Source organism: Ambystoma mexicanum, chromosome 7p (genome assembly GCF_040938575.1).
Source record: "Ambystoma mexicanum isolate Mex_15411 chromosome 7p, UKY_AmexF1_1, whole genome shotgun sequence".
In the NCBI taxonomy this organism is placed as follows: Eukaryota; Metazoa; Chordata; class Amphibia; order Caudata; family Ambystomatidae; genus Ambystoma; species Ambystoma mexicanum.
In genome coordinates this window covers 384,285,006-384,301,682 of record NC_090939.1, presented here as the reverse complement: position 1 = coordinate 384,301,682, position 16,677 = coordinate 384,285,006, and the positions used below count along the sequence as shown (strand labels likewise).

Sequence of the window (16,677 nt, the reverse complement as noted above, 5' to 3'; positions counted from 1 at the left end):
ACCCCTTTCCAATTCTGCCCCAAGTGCAACCGCAAGTACCCTTGGGTCGACAGGCACGCCACGTGCAATCTCTGCTTACCGAGGGACCACCCCGAGGCGAACTGCAGAGCGTGTAGTAGGTTTAAACCCAAAACACTTAAGGACCGTTCGATCAAGCGTTGGGCCCACCACGCCAGGCGTCAAGAGCCCATGGCAGCGGAGGGCGCCTTCAGCGATGGCGGCGACGCCGTGCTTTCGGACGGCGAGGGCATTATGGCATCGAAAGACAGCCGAAGGTCGTCCGGCAGGGCGGCTCTGGGGAAGACCCTCGGCGACACAAGCGCTTCCCACAACACTTCCACAAAACACATGAAGTCCAGCCAGGACTCGACGCGCACGTCGTGTTCTCGGAAAGAGGCACATAGACACCGGTCCGAATCGGCGTCCCCGATCAAGATCGCCGCATGACTCCAGGCAAGCATCCACTGTTGCCAAGAGTGCCTCGCTCCCCAAGGTAACGGAAGTTCGATCGTCGGAGGACGAAGCCGACTTCCATCCCCAGACCGCACTCCAAGAGTCGGCGCCCGCAGACCAAGTTACGGCGGCTCCCAAGCCCCTACCTCCACGCTCGAAGGATAGGGACACTACCCCAGAACCTCAACACCAAGCGTCGAAAGGCTCAGAAGGGGCGAAAAAACAGGGAAAACAGTCTTCCACTGACGGGGAGGGGGAAAAACAACAAAGGAAGCAGCCTTTGCCTACTTCCACACCTGTAAAACACTCCACTCCTCATAAACAGACAGAAAAGTCCAAGTCTTCTGCTATCACAAAGACCCCTGCTCAGACCTCCAAGTCTAGTCAGGATAAGTCAGAGAAACATCCAGAAAGAGTCATTCCCAGTTCCAGAGAATGGTCTAGTGATGACATAGACAGGGTCATGTCAAGGATGTCATCATTGGCAGATTTTTACGCAAAAAACCCTGAACACTTTCTCTCTTATACTCCCGACGGGTCAGCACCCTCAGGCTCGAAGGATCCTATACCTCCAAGTAAAAAGTCCCGGTTTGAAACATCAACACGGTTTTCGGACCCTTTCTATGTACAGCCCTACTCTCAGTATCAAGGAGAGACATCCTTTTGTGAGGATCCAGATTTGGAAGAACAACTGGTACGGGCTACTATGGGGATGATGAGGACCAAGAAGAGGATGAGGACGACCCGGAAACCTACAGAGTAGATTCCCTGGTAGAGAAGTAACCCCCGGTTAGCGACTCCCCTGTCGACAACCAACCTTTCCTGAAAGAAGTTCTGTCTCGAGCAGCTGAACACTTCCACATTGACACCCAGGGTGCTCAAGAGGAGAGGGACTTCACCGAGGAGTTAGTGGGAGAAAGTAGGCCTGTTGTTCAGGCCATTCATATCCTGAAGTCTATTCAGAGAAGAATAGACCCTTCACTCGTAAATCCTAACCTCACCAGGGCAGTGAACCCCAGGGTTGAGAAACTTTTCAGGGCAGCCCAATCAGGCCCACTGTATATAAGGGGGCATCTGAAGCCGGACTCCCTGGTTGTTACAAACACCCGTAAGAGGGCTGGAACACCCTTGTCATCGTTCGAAGCTCCTCCCGACAAGGAGAGCAAGAAACTGTATGGTTTGGGCAGAAAAGTAGCCTCCACTTCCGCCTACCAGGCAAGGATTGCCAACTCCACCACCCTGTTGGCCAGCTACAACTGCCATCAGTGGGAAGAAGTCGCGGCACTCATAGAGTGGCACGAGTTTCGGTGGAGGGAAGAGCCGTGTCCGGTTGCATTTTAAAAGCAACCTTCGATGCCGCGGATAACGCCGGCAGGTTGATAGCAGAAGGAACTGTTATCAAGAGACATGCTTGGTTACGGCAGTCTGGATTCAAAGCTGAAACCCAAGCATCATTGTTAAATAAACCGGTGGAGCCGGATCTGTTGTTTGGTAAGGCGGTCGAGGACATGCTGAAAAATGCCAAGGACGAGTATGAGACACTCAAATCCCTAGGCCAACTAATCAATAAACCCCCTAATCAGAGAGGGAATGGCAATTTTCGTCGCCCACGCGACCAAAATTCCCAGAGAGGATCTAACTATTCCCAGGGGCAGGGTACTCCGTGGAACAATCATAACCAACAGTCTACCCAGGGTTACGGCAGGGGTAATAAAAGAGGACGTGGTAAGGGTAGAGGCAGTCCCAGTAGAGGAGGCGGCACGCCTCCACCAAAACAGTGACGCTCCGTTCAGGGTCCCTTCTCACGCAAACCCAGTAGGGGGACGCATTTCCAACTACACCCAAGTTTCGGAAGGGATCACATCAGACAGATGGGTGCTGTCCACAGTATCCGCAGGGTACTGCATAAAACTATTAGAGCGTCCCCGGAACCATTCTCCACGACAAAAAATACATTCTTTGGAACACCAGAAGATCCTCCTCGAGGAGATCATCAATCTTCTAGCAAAGGACGCGATAGAACTCGTCCCGGGACACAAGGTAAACAAGGGTATTTATTCAACTTACTTCTTTGTGCCAAAAAAAGATTTAACAATGCGCCCAGTATTGGACTTACGGCCTGAAAACAAGTATGTCAAGCCCCAAAAATTTCGCATGACTACTCTCCAAGAGGTAATCCCCCTCCTAAAAAAGGGGGATTACATGGCAACATTGAACATGAAAGATGCCAATTTTGATATTTCCATGTTCCCAGCGCACAGAAAGTATTTGCGCTTCAAGGTGGACAGTCGGCACTACCAGTTCAAGGTACTGCCCTTCAGGATAGCTTCGGCACCAAGGGTATTCACCAAGGTACTGGCGTTGGCGGCATCCCACCTACGCAGGGAGGCAATCCCGGTGTACGCTTACCTGGACGACTGGCTCATTACAGGGGAGACCCCAGTAATTTGCAAAACAAACATTCAAAGGACAATCAACCTCCTTTTCGAATTGGGCTTCTCAATAAATGAGAAAAAGTCAAGTCTGGTGCCAAGCATCTCCAAACAGTTCCTAGGAGCTATCCTAGACACTCAAGAGGGGTTGACCTTTCCTTCCGAGGAAAGAATTCGGAATATACTGCTGCAAATTCCGCAATATCAGTCCAGTCGCCATGATAACGGTACTCAAAGCAATGAGGTTGTTGGGCATGATGGCGTCATGTATTTACCTGGTCCCCCACGCGCACCTGCGCATGCGTCCCATGCAGGAATGGTTGGCGAAACATTGGTCTCAGGCAAATGGTCAGTGGGACGATCTAGTGGTTGTTTCGCCAACACTTGTACAAAGCCTAAACTGGTGGACAAGAGAAAATCTGTCTAAGGGGAAACCCTTTTACGATCCCGAGATACAGGCGGTAGTCACAACCGATGCATGCCTGACAGGGTGGGGAGCTCACCATCTCCACCACACAGCTCAGGGTATCTGGTCTCACTCAGTGGCCAAGAATCACATCAACCTGCTAGAGCTTCTGGCAGTATTCAGAGCGCTTCAAGCGTTCGAGCCCTACCTGCTAAATCTGTCAGTGCAAATCCGGACGGACAGCACTACAGCCATGTATTACCTGGACAAGCAAGGAGGGACGCGTTCGCCAAATCTGTCCAAGCTTGCCCAGAAAATTTGGATATGGGCACTCAGGCGGAACATCTTTCTGTCATCTCAACATGTTCCAGGGGATCTCAATTCTCTAGCGGACGCTTTGAGCAGGGATCCCCTTCCGGAGGAACACGAATGGTGTCTACACAGAGATATCGTAGAAGATCTCTTCTCTCAGTGGGGTTTCCCCACTATAGACCTATTCGCCACAAGCGAAAACAGACAGTGCCCAGGATTCGCATCCAGGTTTCCCCAAACAGACTCCCTGGGGAACGCCCTGTGGATGAACTGGTCAGGGATGTTTGCGTACGCTTTTCCACCAACTCCTCTCATCAGGAAGGTGGTGAACAAGATGAACAGAGAGTCGATGACGCTCGTCCTAGTTGCTCCCATGTGGGCGAGACAACCGTGGTTTCCACACCTACGCAGACTTTCGGTGTGCGATCCCATCAAACACCCGGGCTGGTACAATCTTTTGTCCCAGCACCAAGGTCAAAAGGTGCATCCTCTACCCAACTCCATGAACCTAGCAGCATGGCTCCTGAGGTCATAGAGTTTGGACATCTCAATTTACCACAGAGATGTATGGACATCCTAAAAGAGTCTAGGAAACCGAACTCGAGGCATTGCTATTTCGACAAATGGAAGAGATTCGTTATCTGGTGCCAGAATAAACAAATCAAGCCAGTTGATAGCACTCCTTCCAAAATCGTGACATACATGCTCCCCCTGCTGGACGCAGGGTTGGTTTTCAACTCACTAAAGGTACACCTGGCAGCACTGTCAGCGTACACCACCTCACATAGCAAGGTGTCGTGGTGGAAGGTACCCGTGGTTAAAGCATTCATGGAGGGAGTAAAGAGACTTCATCCCCCTATATCTAACCCACCACCAGGATGGGACCTGAACGTGGTGCTATCTAAACTCATGGGCCCCCCATTCGAGCCCATGCATAAGACAAGTCTCAAACACCTGACCTATAAGACTGCCTTCTTAGTAGCCATTACATCCATAAGAAGGGTCAGTGAAATTCAGGCTCTGTCAGTGCAGGATCCTTTCTTTACTTTTCATAAGGATAAGCTGGTTTTACGGACACACCCTAGGTTCTCACCTAAGTTTATTTCAAAATTCCATGTAAACCAGTCCATCGAGCTTCCGGCTTTCTTCCAAAACCCACAAAGCTCGGCTGAGGTTAAACTACACACCCTAGATGTGCGTAGGGCGGTCCTTTACTACGTAAACAAGACCAGACTGCTTAGGAAAACAGATCAACTGTTTGTCTCCGTAGCCACAGGCAAAGAGAGAGATTGCGTCTCTAAGGGTGCCATCTCCAAGTGGATTGTCAACTGTATCCAGTTGTGTTACTCTCTTTCTGACAAAACTTTGCCTTTTTACACCCAGAGCCCACTCAACAAGAGGCATTGGGGCCACTCTGGCTTTCATTGCAAATGTTCCCCTTGACACCATTTGCAAAGCAGCTACTTGGAGCTCTATTCACACTTTCACTCAGCACTACTGCATTGACACCCATTCCAAGAAAGATACTCAAGTGGGACAAGCGGTTCTAAGACATTTATTTGCTCATGACCCTTCTCAAATCCCACCTCCTTCTAAGACTGCTCGCTAATCTATGCACAGCATGTGATCTAAGCAGATACCACAAGCCTCAGAAGGGATACATTACTCACCGTAATCGTATTTCTGATGCTTGTATCTGCTTAGATTCACATGCGACCCACCCTTCCTCCCCTCTGAGAGCAGGCGCATGGATGCTTGTAGTCTTATCTTATCTATCTTCTATCTGCTTGGATCACCTGTACTCCCGCTACTCCTCATGCTACCTCATGTAAGGAAAAATACAATCTGAGGGTCCTAGACGCGTGAGGGATCATGGGTACTGTGGACGTCACACTAGGGATAGTATTACTGGCACACCCTGTGTCGACGCCCATTTTCGAGTTTCGAAAAACAAACTGTAATACTCCGCAGCTTCCACTAGATGTCGGCCTATGCACAGCATGTGAATCTAAGCAGATACAAGCATCAGAAATACGATTACGGTGAGTAATGTATTATATATATATATATATATATATATATATATATATATATATATATATATATATATATATATATATATATATATGGACAAATAAAGGATGGATGTTTCCACTACGCCTGACAGTAATAGTGAGGAAAGCACGGAAAATATACATATATACAGTTAACAATTGTGTGTCCTGTATGTCCAAGGGACAAGAGGGAGAAGCAGATCCTGGCTCAGTATGTTTAGACAGCGGCTGTCTTCAGCCAAGACATCATCTTGGAGCGGAAATTTTGGTAGGGTAGGTTCATTCTAAGAGTGGGTGGTAGGGAGTTCCACAGTTTAGCTGCTTTCACTGGGAAGCTATTACCTCCTATGGTAGAGCGTTTGTAGTTAGGGACGGAGAGGCAGTCTCTATATGCAGTCCTTGTCGGTCTCAAGGATGTCAGTCTGTGAAATCTGTCGATCAGGTAGATGGGGGCCGTGTTATTGAGGGACTTGTGGGTGAGGGAAGCAGTTTTTAGGGAGATTTTGTCTATGATGGGGGTCCAGTTGTTCTGCTGGCTATGTGATGTGGTCTCTTCTAGAGATGCCCAGGGCCGCTCTGAGCGCATTATTCTGGAGGATTTGTAGCTTGCTTGTGGTGGCTTTGGAGGACCCAAGATAAAGCGCGTTACAGTAGTCTAAGCGGGATAGTATGAGGGCTCTGGCCAGGGTCAGGCAGCTGGTATTGGATAGAAAAGGTTTGGCTGCACGGATCAATTAACACGTGTAAGCCGTGGAGGAGGCTAGAGAGTTCACCTGTCTTTTAAATGAAAAGTTAGAATCCAGGTAAAAGCCCAGTGTTTTGACTTCGTGTCCCACTCTGATAGTGTTGCCATTGATCATGAAGGATGAGAAAGCTGGGCATAATTTCTTTAGGCTGGCAGTGGTACCCAAGGTGATAAGTTCAGTTTTATCATCATTCAGGCATAGTCCATGAGTGGCCATCCATGCCTGGATGATGATGTAAACCCTATTCACCAAGGCCAAATCCTTTCCATAATCTCCAGTAAGCGGAAGGAGGATCTGGGTATCATCTGCATAGTTAGTGTAGGTAATACTGAGATGATCCAGATCATCGAAAAGGGGCTTGGTAAATATGTTATACAGTGTGGGGGAGACACAGGAGCCCTGTGGTACGCCATAGGTGATGGGTATGGGGTCTGCAGCATCTGTAGGCGAAAAACCCCTCATGGTTCTGCCATCGAGGAAAGATCTAATCCATGTAATGGCCTTGGGGGAGAAGTAGACGGCCGGGTGTAGGTGAGTGCATAGGATCGAGTGGTCAACCAGGTCAAAGGCTGCAGAGAGGTCGAGGAGGAGGAGTAATGCTGCTTGGCCATTGTCTCTGAGCAGATCGATCTGTGTTTTAAGGTCGATGAGAGCTGTCTCAGTCCCATTATGGGGTTGGAAGCCTGATTGTCTGGCTCCTGACAGGTGGTGTTCTTCCAGGTGCTTCTGTATTTGAACATAGGCGACCTTGTCCAGGATTTTCAGGAGGAATGGTACTGTTGTAATGGGTCTGTAAGGTGGTCAGTGAAAAGGTCGGAAAAAAAATCTCGAAAGTCAATAATCTCGAAACAAAAATCTCGAAAAAAAAGGTCGAATTTATTATTTATTTATTTATATGTATTTTTGGGGTCAGTTAAGTAAAAAAAAAGGGGTAAAATAAAAAAATGAAAAAAGGGGGGTTGGGGGAACCCCCCATTTTGGAAAAAAAACATATTGAAAAAAAAATTTGACTTTTTTTTTCGAGATTTTATTTTGATCTTTTCACTATAAACCGGCCTGTAATTGGTAGGGGTAGTTGGGTCAAGAGTAGGTTTTTATAGTAGTGATAATACCCAGGATTGTTTTAGATTGGTTTGGATGGTCCCAGTGGAGAAGGAGGCGTTGATTAGCTTTGTGATAAAGGGGGAGAGGTCACGGGCAGCGTCTTTTATAAGCTGTGCTGGACATAGGTCTCCCTGGCAGTTAGAGGGCTTCAAGGACAAGATGATTTTTTCAACTTCGAGTATGGTCACTTTAGTGAAATTGAATCGGGTATATTCACTTGTAGTCTGCTTCTTGGGTAGCTTGGACAAGGTAGGGTTGTTCAAGGATACTTCTTTACAAGATATTTTATTTTGTAGAGTGGCGATTTTGTTGGCTAAGGCATTTTGGATATCGGTGCACCAGTTCTTGTCTTTAGTGCAGGTGTCTGGTGGTGCTATGGGGGTTTCTACTTCTTTCAGAATAGAGAACAGTTCCTTCATATTTGAACTGGCTTGGGAGATACGGGAGTCAAAGGAGGTACGTTTTGCTAGGAAGATTTCTTTTTTATACAGGGCCGCTAGTTTGGTGAATTTGATTTTATTAGCTGCTGAGGGGTCTCTTTTCCAAGTGGTTTCACAATTTCTTTTTTGATGTCTTAAGTTTTTGAGGAATGATGTGTACCATTTGTTGAAGTGTGTTTTAGGCTTGCTTGGCCTAAGTTTGAGAGGGGCAATTAAGTCTAGGGAAGTGGACATAATTTTATTGTATTCCTCAACTAGGGTCTCAGGATCCAGGTTGTCAGGGAGTGTGGGGAGTAGGTTGGAGATAAGTCTCTCCACCGTGATGCTCTTTTTGTTTCTCTTGAGTGTAGGTGGGGCCCTACTGGACTGCATAGGCGGAGGTCTAGTGGTGGACAGCGAGAACGATACCAGGTGGTGGTCAGTCCAGGCTAGTGGTGAGATGTCAGTAATGTTAGCTATACAGTTATAGTCCGCCACCCAGTCAAGTATTCTGCCCTTGTCATGGGTGGGTTTCAGGCTTCTTTGAGCGGGCTGCCGGCGCATTATAAGTATACATACATACATATGCATTATAGCAGTGCTGGACTTTAGCAAGAAGGCAGAGAGTGCCTTATTTATAGTATGTCGCAGTTGAAAAACAAATTGAATTACAAAGTGAATCTCAGCAGACAAGGCTGGATGAGCCAAAGAAGCCAAGGTCTTATGAAACTGGAGTGAACTGACATTGGATACAAATTGTGTGAAAGAACAGAACTCCTGTTCAGAAAGCATGAACAAAACAAGGAAGACGTCAGAGGTCTATTTAAAAATAGTATTAAAAAGCACTAGAAGCTCGATTCCATGGTCTCCAGTCACATGGAAGGATGAAGTTGGACGAACAAGATGGTCACACCTACGCACGAGGGCACAGCATGCTTTCACTCCCTGAATTTCTCAGAGCTAAGAACACTCTCAAGGACGAGTTTCAAAGCCTAATTGACAGTAGACCACTTAGGTGATGATGGATTGATATGCTAATTGGTGGGAAGCAATGGTTAAAGCAACCTCACCAGCACCTGGATGGCCAGACTGCATGCTGCTAGACGTAGGTGGAAAAGTACTGACAAAGGTTAGAAACCAACCAATAATAGAGGGCCACATGATTAAGGGTCCTATAGTTGTGTAAACCAATGGGATGTTGTCTATTTAGTAACGTTCATAGTGGTCATTTTTAGGGGAGGGCTTAGTTGCCTCACCTGTTGTTAAGTAACCAATCACACATTCACACTTTTGTAGACTAGTTTGGATTGTATACTTAGGGGTTCACTCAGAGCCAATCACCCATACTCATAGGTTTTTATAGAGTGCCACGTAGGATGACTTGCCAACTACCCGAGTCATCTTGATTATTGATGTATGAATAAAAATCTGCATCCTCGCCCATCTCCAGGGTAATTGCTACTCATCATAAAGGGCTGGGTTATCCAGTTCAACATTCTCCAGTTCTTCTATCGTGATTGGTACCTTTAGGCTGTCTCTTTCCTCCTTATTTAGTTTGGGGAGACAGATCTCAGTCAGTGCTTCCTGTATCTCCGACTCATTCCACTCCATGGTTGCCTTATATAGATGTGTATAATAATCATAAAAACACGTGTTCACCTCCTCTTGGGTCTCCCACAACTTTCCATCCATTCCCTTCACTGCTCTGATTGTCTGCCGTATGGTCTCACTTTCATACAGCCAGGCTAGTAATCACCCCTGCTTGTCTCCCTCTGCATGTTGTCTCTCAATGTATTTCCTGTAACTTAATTTATCTATCCTCTCCCAGTGTTACCTACATTCCTGTTGTAGGCGGGACACCTCTTGGGCCTCTCCTAGGGATCTTTTTCCTGTTCGCATTATAGTTTCTAATCTGTTTTCTATTTTTTGTAAATCCCGCAAAATAAAATCTTGCATCCCTTTTGACTTAGCTATAGCCGCTCCTCTCACCTTTACTTTAAAGGCCTCCCACAGTGTACCAGCTGAGTTTATGGTGCCTGTGTTGTACTTGAAGTACTCTTTCACCTCGTCCCTTAAATGTTCGCAGAACCCAGTATCTTTCAGTGCTTCAACCCTGGGTTGGGGTGACAGAGGGGCGACGAACTCGCCAAGTAACAACCAGAGGGGCATGGTCCGAAAGGACCCAAACTTTATATTCTGCCTGTGTGAACTCACTCAGTGTTTTCTCCCCTACGAACACATAGTCTAATCTCGTGTACAGATTCTGTGGGGCCGTGTAGTGGGAACAGGTCCATCGTACAGTTAAAATCACCTCCTCACACCAGCGCACAATCCCTACATGGATTAATCTTGGGATATAGGGATCTGAAATGAGCTGCAGTATCCTGATTCAGGACGTACGTATTAATAACAGATATTTTATTATTTTCAACCAATCCCCGAAGTATCACCATCCTACCATCTGTGTCTTGGAAGATTTGGGGGATCTTGAATGGGACTGCCGGTGCCACCCATATTAGGACCCCTATAGCATACACCAAGTATGTTGAGCCTAGGGTCACCCCCCCTCCATTTCTGTGCCAGTGCATCTTGTCTATCTTTGGTCAGATGAGTTTCCTGCAGGAGAGCTCCTGCATCTATTTTCTGGCGTTTCAAATATGATATAACCCGGTTCTTTTAATATAGCTGTTCAGGCCTGTCACTTTGCAGGTTACTATTTTGAGTTCACCCATATTCTCTGGTTGTTTCCTCTCCCATCCCACTCATGGTACCTCCGCCCTCTTCCCTCTGTGCGTATCCGTAGGCCAATTTGCCCTTAACTACCCCCACTCCCTTCCCTCCCCCTTCCCCAACTGTTCCAAATATTTGCCCAGCTCCAAATCTGGATCTCAGGCATCCCTGCATCCCGCTCCTATCCCGGCCCAATGCCAGTCCTCGGAGTGCAGCAGGAGGATACCGAACTATTAGTATCCTAACTACTCTAAACTATTGTGGGTAATAGTGTGATTCTCAGTCCTAAACCTAAGCAGCCCTTGTGCTTCCTGCATTTAGCTAACGTAAGAAACACATTTGCTTTTCAGATTAATTGTCAAAGTTGGATTATTCGGTATGGACCCTTATGAGGCTTAAGTCTACATTATTCAAACAATGCAGATTCACTTTTCACATCCGCTTTCTGTCTGGTCTTGTTTCTCCATCAGTATATTCAACGTGTCCATCCACTTGCTCACATCTTCCGGGGTCTAGAAAAAAACAGCACAGTCTTTGTATAGGACCTTCATCTTTGCCGGGTACAGCAATATGTATTTAAGATTGGTGGCGCGCAACCTCCTTTTGACTGCTTCATAGTTCATCCTTTGTTTTTGTACTAAGAAAGTATAATCAGGGCATGCTGTGATGGGTGCTGATGCACGGCTGATCGTTCCTCCTTTTCGAAAGTATTCTATAATTCTCTCTCTGTCCTTGTAATTTAGTATCTTGGCAATTACTGGCCGGGGGGGGGGCTCCGGCCGGTGGTTTCCTCATCAAGGCCCTATGCGCCCATTCCACTGTAAACCCTTGGGTGAGTGACCCAGCTCCTATTTCCTGCAATAACATGTTTTCAATGTAATTTGTCGGGTTGATGCCTTCCTCTCCCTCTGGGACCCCAACAATCCATACGTTTTACGTGCACGACCTTCCGCCTCTTCCGCTCAGTTTTCTAGGTTCTGTACCTGCGGCTTCAATATAGAGACTTCTTGGGAGTTTTCTTTGCAACTGCTTGTATTGCCTTTCACCTCCTTCTCTAGCACACCTGTGCGTTATCTCAATGGTCTAACATCCTCTCTCAAGATGTTCAGATCAATACCAATTGCGTCAATTTTGAATTCCAGTGTGAACTTCAGCTCAGCTATGGCTTCGAGTATCTGATGGTCATTTCCCATCAGAGCTTCCTCTTCTTGTGCTTCTTGCACTGTTGACTTTGCGATGTCCGCCATTTGTGAAGGTTTAGCGAATGTGTCAATTGGCAACTGTTTCCCTTTACTCTTGTTTGTTTTGGCTGCCATTGTTGTGCCTTCGTGCACTGTAGCATGCTTTTCCTGCTCAGGTTCGTGTGGTGCGGTCACTTGTCCTCCGTTGGATGAATTATCCTAGTCCTGAACAGATCCCGCCTCACCCAAGAATGTCCCAACGTCTCAGAGGCCAGAACTTCCTTCTAGGACCCTGATCCACCTCTGTATCTTCAGAAATGTTTTCCAGCAAACGATCTTGTTATCCGGGTGCTGTCGGCTTTCTGTCGGGTGCTATAAGCACTGTGGGTCATCACAATACCCTTGCTGCTGTACCACCTCAGGGATACTGTGCTGCTGCAGTACCTTGCTTTGGAATCGTGCCTGCACTTTGTTCCATCGCAGCTTCTTGTTGTACAGGCGTTTGGTATCTCTATGGTGCCATCCTGATCTTTCCACACTTGCCTGCCCCTCCTCACTGTCGGTCCGCACCTGCAGCTTGCTCAGTCACTCGTCACCTCTCAATGAAGGCTGTGCCAGCACAGCACCCGGGGGGGTTGCAGCCTGCTATGAGTGTGGTCGTTTAGGCTTTCTGCCTTTGCTTGGGCTGGGCTGCCATGTGTCTCCCTATGGCAGCCGCAAAAGTGTGAAAACGTGTTTTTTATTTGGTACAGTTTAAGTTGGTACATGCTCCCCTGGGTCGGTGCTCTTCCTCTGTGCGTGCGGGTTTCTGCCACCAATCTGCTCTTGGTCTAACCCTCCAGATGGTGCTTTCATATCTGCGTGGCCTTCTATCTATTACGGCAATCCTTCACAGCATGTTATGACCACAGTGCCTCTGGTGATTTGGAACCAAGTTGTGGTGTCCGGGCCTTTCCATCCTACAGGGCCGGCCTGCAACGATAGCGCGTGATTATCTTCTCAGCTCCTGTCGGTCTCAGTGCTACTCAGGGACCGCTCAAATTAGTCTGCCTAGGCTCCTCTGGCCAACACACACAGGTCTCTGTATCACCGCTGTCCATGAAAACAGCTGCTGTTCAGTGCTTCCTTCTGCACATGTCCCTCTCACATCCGCAGTTCTCTCCTACTTTATTGTAATCCCTTAATGTCTCGTGTGAACGGACACATCCGTTTTGTTACCGCTGGGTTGCCTAGTATTTTCTCTAGGGAAGGTTGGTCCATGCTCCGAGTGTGCCCACTTCAGTTTTGTATACACAGTGTTGTTCCTAATCTCTTCATTGTTCGCTAAGGCAGTGTGCAATCTTATAGTCGTGCGCTTGCGAATATGGTTCTCCAGCCTGCGTATTGTAACAATGTTAATTGTATCCACTGGACGTGTTAAAGTTCCTGCGGCCATGTATCTTACATCCCATGTATCTGTTAAGCTCCGAAGCACTTTGTTGTTGCCGGGCTTCTTTTCTCGCTCCTTTATGTCATTTCACCGTAGACTCAGCCGCCCTCAGCCCCTGGTGCTCCAGCGCACAATCACGCCGCTCTTTCCCGTTGGTGTCTGTCCTCCCACTTGTCCTTTAGCAACAGGTTCCCCACGAACATGCGGTGCACTACGGGCAAGAGAGGTGGCCCCCTTCTGTCCACACTCGAGTCCCGAGGCGAGCAGCTCTATGCACCGGCCTAGAGGCTGGCTATCCTAGGCCAACCGAGGCTCCACAGCGCTGCGGTATCGTTACGGTTTAGGGGGGATTCTGACTTAGAGGCGTTCAGTCATAATCCCACAGATGGTAGCTTCGCCCCATTGGTTCCTCAGCCAAGCCTCGGTCTCTCCGGGGGCTGCAGCACATGCTGTCTTAGTGCAGCCTTGCAGCTCTGCCTTCTCACACCATCCAATCACCCTTCGCTAGCCAAACGTGTACTGATTTCCTCTCCTCCGTGACAATGCTCGTTGTCCTTTCCACTTACTCCGGCTGGCCCATCTGATAATTCCTTTGTTTTGCGATCAGGCCGCCATTTTGTGTCGTTTCTGACGGGATGGTTTGTTCTTCCTTTGGCTCACATCACTCGGACTGTAATGTATATAGATACGAAAATGTAAACACTGTGTTCCTTATTATTTCGCCCTGCATGCACATCCAAAATTATACCCAGGGTCGTCTTCTGGTCGCAGCATTCATTCAGGATCTTGAAGGATCTGCAGGAGCACCCAGAATCTCGACTTATCTCATGACCCTTAAGCGACGTCCCCCAGACATCATTTGTAGTTCATCATGTTTCAGCGTTCCCATTCCCAAGACTTCAACGTAGCAACTGGTATTTGCTTCAGTCTTTTCAAAAAGGTCCAGCACCACGCTTGGCTTGTTTCACAATGTCTTTAGTTTTCACAATTTTTGGGCTCACTGGTCTAGGTTCAGTTGTTATACCACACAGCCCACCCATCACAGGTCACGCAACTAGGATCCCTTGGCTCCTCAGCCCACAGTTCTTCTGTACTTGCCCCCGTGTTCAGAGTCACGTTCACTTAGCTCCTCTTTGCTGGCCTCTTGGCTTTATGCACAGGCTTTGCTGGCCTCTTGGCTTTATGCACTCCTATGGCTTCTCCTAGTTAGCTCCTTGGCTTTGCCACCACGTGTCACACACCTCTTGCCAGTCTTCAGCCTTGCTGCATTGCATTTCTTCATATAGTTCACGTTCAGTTGATTGAATTCATGCCCCACATTTGTATGGCACTCTTAAACACTTGCACTCTTTTCCATATGGTTCTTTCACACAGGCACTTCCCCTTTAGCTGCCATCTGCCATTTTTTTTGTCCATAAAGTTCCATTTAGTATTCAAGATGCTTAAATTCAAGTTTTTAACAGTTTGATATTCAATATGCATAAATAGACTTTGTTTCTAGTTTAAATTCAGTTCGGTATTTAATATGCATAATGTGGCTTGGTTGCAAGGTTTCATTCGGTTCGGTATTTGAGATGCATAATTCCCATTAGTTTTACGTTTTCGTTTAATTCAATACTTAATTACTTATCCGTAGCCTGCCTGGAGCGCCCGGTCTAGTGTGGCTCCCCCCAACACTCACTGGTCCTCTGCCTCTTCATCAGCAGCTCCCGCTGCTTCCTCCTGCTTCTCCGGTCAACGGACGGGCTTCTGCGAGCCCCGATCTCATGCCAGCTGCAGCTCTTCACATGCCAGCAACTCTGTGGTCTCGGCAGGGATGCAGACATTGTCCCCTCTGCTGTCCTGCTTGCACGCAGCTCCAGCTGCTTGTATTGGCTTGTGGGGGCTCTCACATCTGTGATAGCCTCACAGCTTCTCTCGCCTTTGGCTTCCCAGGTCCTTCGGGATCTCGGCTGACGTCCAGGCTCCTTCGCCGGTTCCACCATGGCTGCCTCCTCTCAGCAAGGGTCCCCTGCGGGTCACTCCCACACAGGCCTCCCTGTGTCTCCCTGTGCTGTTCTCCGATACTCCATTTATACACCTGCAACCGCTTGACAGGTTGCAGGTGTGCATTCTCAACGGGGCTTGCCTGACCATAATTAGAGGGACATGCCTGACCCTCACAGTACTCTGTAGGCATCTTCCTCGTCCCAGTACTAGAGTAATAAAATGTGTTTTAGTGCTCATTACTTTAATTTGCTTCTTCCTGTTCTCAGTACTGTCAGATGAAAAATGTGGGAAAATGAGGGGAGAGGTTTGCAGTAGCCTATAAAGGCTGGGGAAGGGTTAGGTTGCTCTTCGATAGATAAAGGGGGATACCATGTCCCTGCCTTAAGCCTGTTCTTCTTCTTCCCCCTTTTTGTGGAATAATAGTATCCCTGGGCACAACCTGGTCAGTGGGACAGGGATAGCAATACCCCATAACTGCCTCTGGGATATCAGGTTTTCCCTGAAAGGGAATTGCGGAATACTGCGTCTCACCTGAGAACATCTCATCCCAACTCTCAAGGACCCTCCACCCAGGTGATCCTCCCTCGCTTCTTCACCCACAGGGTCAGAATTCAAGAGCGATGGCCTTTCCCTTGCCACCTGAGAGTAGGACAAAGCTTGCAAAACCTAGCTAGGAAGCAACAGAGCACAGTGCATGCCATAGAGGTTAATCTATGAGGTAATGAGGTGGGGTATTTGAAAAAAATATAATCCCTTTTCTCCATTTTCACAATATTGCTAAATGCGTGCACATGCCCATTACTCTTCTTGCCTTTTTACTGCTGGCAAGTTTTCCCAAATGTCACTCGAGATAAATGGCTTATGTGTACAGCCTAGGAGCAATAAAGTGGTTAAATGGGGGCTGCACTTAGTTTCTAAAACTGACTTCTTGAAAGCATGTGGTGCTCTTCTTCATTCTTGCATTGCTGCACAAAAGGTCATATAGGAATGCTATTTAATGGGCACTGTGGATTTCCCATATTTGTGTGCAGGCAGTTTGGTGACAACTTACTGTCGACATATGCATTTGGTGCATGCTTAAAATGCTGACGTGTGACAGTGTGCAATTTGGAGAGGATGCCTTCCTGTGTCTTTTTACAGCCTTCATCCAGTATTGTGCTGGTCGTTACCAGTGATATCCTTGAACTTGCTGCCTTTTGTTGTTCAATTTAAGTTTGCTGTTCCAGAGTATCTACTCTGAGTGGGGCTAATTTGATTGTCATGATAAATTGTGTTTCTCTGTGCTTAATATTCTCTGGTGGTGATATTGCACATGTTGTTGGTGAGACGTAAGTGGAGACAACATTGCATGTGGGAGAACACAAAGGCTAAAAGAAAGTTACAATGATTTCATGCTCAATGCATTCTTATTTCATGTATTAT

General features: G+C 47.5%; 1 protein-coding gene across 4 annotated transcripts in view; it reads left to right on the top strand.

Annotated features, from left to right (window-relative positions):
* Positions 1-16,677, top strand: part of LOC138526081 (multidrug resistance-associated protein 1-like) — a 1,621,759-nt gene that overhangs the window by 1,287,602 nt on the left and 317,480 nt on the right. The gene's annotated exons all lie outside the window — the stretch shown is intronic.